General features: G+C 41.8%; 1 long non-coding RNA gene across 1 annotated transcript; it reads left to right on the top strand.

Moving 5' to 3' along the window:
• Positions 1-278: 278 nt before the first annotated feature.
• LOC122219214 lies at positions 279-3,076 on the top strand. The gene is made up of 2 exons (XR_006202304.1): positions 279-746; positions 2,359-3,076. It is a non-coding gene; the product is annotated as an uncharacterized LOC122219214 (long non-coding RNA).
• Positions 3,077-6,118: the final 3,042 nt, after the last annotated feature.

Below are 6,118 nucleotides of genomic sequence, written 5' to 3'. Positions count from 1 at the left end.
GAGCAGGTGAGCTTGTAGAGAGAACTGTTAAGAGGCTAAAGCGTAACCCAGGCACAGGGGGTTAACAGTACAAATGGAAAGAAAAGGAAGAAAAGAACGCTTTTTAAGGAAAGGCTGACAGAACTTGGAAATTGACCAGATACCAGAATGAGCAACATGGAAGCATGACGTGGCTGGAAGCATGACGTCACCATGAATAGAAACGGAAACGGGAAAAAATGTCTCTGGAAGAGGAAGGGAGGTCAGGACTGAGGAGGGCAGACTCGGCGTGTGGAGTCTACAATGACTGAAAGCCATCCGAGTGAAATGTCACATAGTCTTGTCTGGAGATCAAAGCTCTGAAGTCATTAGCGTTTCAGTGAAGGAGCAGCTAAGAACATGCGTGAAGCGGAAGGGGAAGGGGAGGCCTGAGGGCTGAGTTAGCCAGGCCCAGAGAGCCAGAAATAGGCCCTGAGACCAGGTGACTCAGGACCAAGCATTTGCCTCTGTCGTTAACGAGTTCTAATATTTGCTCTTCTCAGTTGTGCCTAATCCCATTCAAGAGTTCGCAAAAAGGAAGCTTGCGAGGGAGGGTGAGCAGAGAGAGAAGAAGCTAGAAGCGGAGTTGCTGGCAGGTGTACTGTTGGCTGTGATGCATTTTTTTCAGCATTCATTCTTTTTTTTTATTGAACGGACCCACTTAGTTGTTTGTCCTTTTCTGAATGCATATTGACTCCAGACATCCTGGGATTTCCGGAACTACTTAGGTAAGATCAGCGTGTCTTCAATCTGTGTTTTACTTAGATTTCCCCAAACCTGCCCCTGTCCATTCCAAGCTTCCGTGCTTCAAAGGATCCTTTTCTGTGCTGGGCTCACTGTCAACCTTCTCCAGAAAACTTGGGCAAGTTAGTCACGAGTTTGTTAAGATCTCTTTCCTACCATTAATCAAGGGCAATTGCATGGATCCCGTATCCAACTGCATGAGTCCCCCATGATTCCTTCTCATATATAATAATACTCAGCTTTGTTAATCCTCAGAGGCGGGCAAATAGTTCCAGAGTTTTCCTTTGTATGATATTTACTACTGGCCACATAATAAATTACAGACCAATGTATCAAATTACCAAAATACTCATCAAAAAATGTTTCTATTTATCATTCTATTTATCATCATCAAAGACACCGTAGTTAGTAAAATAGAGGGAAATATAATTCGTTAGAATAATTAGCTTCTATGAAATGTAAATTAGATAGCTCCTCAGTACAACACGCATATATAGTATAATATTTATTATTTACAGTTATATGATAATATATATTACATATAATTACTATTATACTTACATTATTATTAATATATTGTGATGGAGTATTTACCATCATAATATGTGTTGTAATAGATATACGTCTTAGTAATTGGAAAACTTGATGTCGCTCAGATTTTTTAAATAAGTTCTAGATGAGATTATCAATGTAGTTTATGCTAACATTTGCTAAGCCAGCTTTCCTAATGATACTCGTGTAAGACACAAGTACAACAATAATAAGGCCTGACAAAGGAAGAAATGGTGTGTATGATATAAAGGAAAGGGGCAATTTCTAAGGATAGAAATTGGACATGACTTTGGCTTTCTTGGAGAGCTGCCCCTATCCCTGGTGGTCTGTGAGTAAGATTCTTCCAGTTCCTCCCCTCCCTGGCTCTCAGCTGTTCCTGAACTAATGTCAGTCTCAAACGGGAGCAAGTTAAGCTCTTAGGGACAGCTGGGGTACAGAGCAGCCACAGCAAAATAGTTTTCATTGCACTGACTCAGCCCTTCTCTTACCTTTTCTATCGTTCCTGTCTCTTTCCCTTTAAATGGTCATGGTAGCAGGGGCACCTGGGTGGCTCGGTGGGTTAAGCTTCCGACTCTTGATCTCGGCTTATTTAGGTCATGATATCATGGTTCGTGAATTCGACAGCGCAGAGCCTGCTTGGAATTCTCTCTCTTCTCTCTGCCCTTACCCAGCTCGTTCTCTCTCTCTTTCTCTCTCTCTCTCTCTCTTTCAAAATAAATAAACTTAAAAATTTTTTAAATGGTCATGGCAGTAAGCCAAAACAATATAACTTTTGTGTTAAAGAGGTCGTTAGATTCTCTGCTCTTGAAGCACAGAAAATACAACAATTTACAAATTTTTCTCTGTCAACAAAACAAAAATGAAATTCTGTTGGTTTAGTTAATGTAGCGGTAACGTTTACTCTTGTTTTTTTCCCAGTAAGAACATTGATTCCATAAAAAGACAACTCTATCTTATCATGAATATGACTAAAACTAATATATTATCTGCAATAAAGATTAAACTTGAATTAACACTAACATTATTTGCTATCCCCGATTTTAGGAAAACTTTCTAGAGAGGATTTGGACGAGTTGAGCCTCCTTCAAAGCCAGCTGGTGCGCAGGGACCATGGCAGCAAACGAGGGTCAGCCCCCGGTGGAGTTCTATTGTACACTTTATTATCACTTAGATAAGTGAACTGAGAACATGCTAATTAAATTTGGAGGGAATGCTCCACAACTTTAAGATCTTGTCTAAAATTAGTAAGGATCACAAGCTGGAGACGTGAAGACAGACACACACAGAATGAAACTGGACGGGGATTCATGAGAGATGGTCATCATCTAAGAGGAAGAGGAACAAACTGCCTACCATTACTATCAAGGAAGCATTTCCTGACTATTCACCAAACCAGGGGAGACAGAACTACGGTGGAAGAGGTTTAAACGTAGGAAAAGAGCTGACTGTCAGAGAGGAATTTAACACCCTACGTTAAAAGCAAAACAAGAGAGACACAAACAGTTATGAAATAGGCACATTTTGTAAGTATAACAGACCTGAAATAGTCAATAAAAGCAGAAATTGTGGGGGTTGGGGGTTCCTCGGCCCTTCTGTCTACTCGAGCATTGCACATAACACCTGCGGTGTTGCCTGTTAGTCACTATCTACAGAGTGGCACGGCCATCTTCCTCCTTGGCCCTGTATCTGTTCTGTCTTTCCAAGTGTACCTATCTGACTCAACACAGGCACTCAGTAAACGTTTGTCGAATGGAAAAGCAAATCAGCGTTCTGTTTTGCCTTGAGAAGCACTTGGGTAGAAGTCAGGACTCCTGACTTCTAACCTTGCCTCAAGCGCTCTGGGCATTTGGATCTGGAGTAAGTTGTGATGAGGAGCCTCTTACCTTTTGAACACAAAAGAGTACATCTATTACTTCTCCCCCGTGTCGGGCTCATGCTGGGAAAATTTTGGACTGCCAAATCCCCTTCATTAGGTGACAGGTTTTTCTTTTTCCCTTGAGACAACCAGTGTTAACGCACTAAGTTGATATGATTATTGCCAAGAGCTGAAAATTACATTTTTATAGCCTGTACAACTTATGACTGGTAAATATTCCCCTTTTTAAAACTGAAAATAGATCATTGCTACCCTTACATTACCACTGTCAGAGACCAAGCCCCCAAGTCGAAAGCAAGTCTTGATCCTATCTATGGGTCCTTCTTGCTCCAACAATCTGGAACTCTGTATAATTTTGGGTTACACCCCAGAGAAGAAAAGGCTGGTCCTTGATAGCAGTCTACATTCGAACATACATGATTATGGATAATTATTTGTGAAACGCAGGGCAAGTGAAAACAGGGAAAGAAAATATGAAAGGAATCATCGATTTAAATAGAAGCCAGAAGAATGTACATTGGCTTTAAAAAAACAAAACAAAAAATTCCTCACAACAGGCTTTTCCATGCACGACACAGAATTACCAGAGATGCTGGTGAATCCCATGGTCCTCCCTCACCAGCCAAAGAGAGTCAGGAATCCATTTCACAGTATGTGAGACCCAGTGCAACACCCCCCCCCCACAAACGTATGAAGTACAGATGGGAACTATGTTATTTATTAACCATGGTCTCAGAGAATGGGGGGCGGGGTGGGGTAAGGGAGAGGAGAAAAACAGAGCAAGAAACACTGCCTTCCCAGGAGACAGAACGGAAGGAATAGAGAGATTCCCATCTAGAATCTAGGGTGGGAAGCCTGGACCCCCTCTATGCCATCGGCAGGCCCCATATAGCCACTATGGGACTCAGGAGACACCCTCCTCCTGGCTCTCCTTCAGCTACCCCATGCCTCCGATGGAGATGGTCATCTTGCCTCATTCAGGTCACTGGGCGTAATATCAGGTTTAGGTACTTTGACAAGTTGAGAAAGTTATGAAACTGTAGAGTCATTTTGAACATTTTTAAGAAACAGGTAAGCAGGGAGGTGGGGGGGGGATGGGGGAAACGGGGGATGGGGATTAAGGAGTGCACTTGTCATGATGGGCACCGGGTGACATACGGAATTGTGGAATCACTGTATCGTCCCCCTGGCACTAATATACTATGTTGCCTAACTGGAATTAAAATACAAGCTTAGAAGAAAAGAGATCAAAGCCTAAAGCCCAAGAACGGCAAAGAAAAGATGCCACATTAAACAAACAAGCAAACAAACTGAAAAAGGACATGTGTCCTCTCCTGGTAGACCACATAAAAATCAAGTCGTCAAATAAAGATAAAAACAGTATGGAAAAAACACAAGTCTTCTGCTTCACATAAAGCATGCATACCTTTTCTTGTACTTTGTACATTTCCAGTAGCGTCTTACAAACAATAGAGATGTCACTTCTTCTGTCACAAAGAAAAGGACAAGCAGCTGTGTGCACCTGGGCTGAGAGAGCACTATTGCCTAGAGGTTGAGGCGTGGGCTCCTGGCTACCTCTTCAGCCTCCGATGCTCTGATCACAGGGCTAGGGAGGGCAGGTTCTCAAACCCAGTGCCTCCTGGGTTGTGCTTAGGAGGTCGACCCAGAAGGTGTGCCCTTTGCTGACAATAGCTTAAAAATTTTTCCAAGTCTTTCTTCCTTTAAGTAAGAATAAAAGAACTAGAAAAAGGAAGAAGGAAATCACAAAAGGAAAAACAATAAGGGTATATTGGGGAATTTGAAAAATGAGGGAAGGAAATAAGAAGAGGAGAGAGGAAAAGATCAGAGAGAGAAGAAGGACTTATTGAGAAGAAGAATAAAGAGAGAAGCTGAGACCGGATACAGGCCAACTTGAAAAGAAAAGGTAGAATGTGTAAAAACACTGCCTTCGCTGAGCACAGGAATAAAAGCAATGCCAAATAAAAGGCAAAAGGAAAAAAGCACTAAAATGAAAGAGCTATCAGAAAAAGAAAAATGTCATGTAGAGATAAAAGAGACCAAAAATTGGGGTAAAAAACTCCTCCGAGCATTTTTATTTAGTTATCTAAGGAAGAATATAAATTCGAGAGGATAGGAGAACTAAGCACGGCAAACAGTTGTGTAAGAACTTAAATGATACCAAAGAACAAGGAAGAAAGGAGACAATGATTTGGGCAAAGGAAAAACTCTTATATAGGAAATTTTCAGCTGGTAAATTAGGTTAAAAGCCTTGTTGTAAACATCGTCATCAATAAAAAGAGTTGACTGAACTCGCTTTGAACCTGGCAGACACAGGTAGTGAGAACAGAGAGCCCCCTTGGAGAGGAACCAGGACAAATCAGAAAACAAAGTAGTTACACAAATCAGTCTTTTATCTGCCGCCTGACACAGACAAAGCCTTCTAAAAATATTTGTGGAATGAATGAATGAATGGACGGATGGATGATGGATGGATGGATGAATGAATGAACGAACGAACCTATGAATAAATCTATGGGGCTGCAGAAGCCTCCTGTATACCTGTGGCTCCCCACCGCATGTGGATACTCCTTTACCTCCTCTTGTTCTGCCGGCAAAAAGGACAAAATCCCTCTGATCCAAGGTCACCCCAGCCCCATTTTCCACGAGCAGGCGAGAAGGAAAGGAAATGGTGAGAATTTTCAACTTTCCACAGCATTTATGAAATACCTCCTTTTATCCCTGGCAAGCTGAGCAAGCCAACATAATTATCTTTAATTCAAGGCAACACTGAGATGTCTAGTAGTCATTTTATCGACTCCAGAAAAGGAGAGCAATACAGGTGGGAATGGCTAAGTAGAAAGGCCCCCTGACACCTGATTGAGGGAGATTTTGTAACTGCTATGGATGGAGTCAAGGTAGCTTCATTCA

Source organism: Panthera leo, chromosome B2 (assembly GCF_018350215.1).
Source record: "Panthera leo isolate Ple1 chromosome B2, P.leo_Ple1_pat1.1, whole genome shotgun sequence".
NCBI classification, from domain to species: domain Eukaryota; kingdom Metazoa; phylum Chordata; class Mammalia; order Carnivora; family Felidae; genus Panthera; species Panthera leo.
This window is presented reverse-complemented; position numbering and strand designations above follow the sequence as displayed.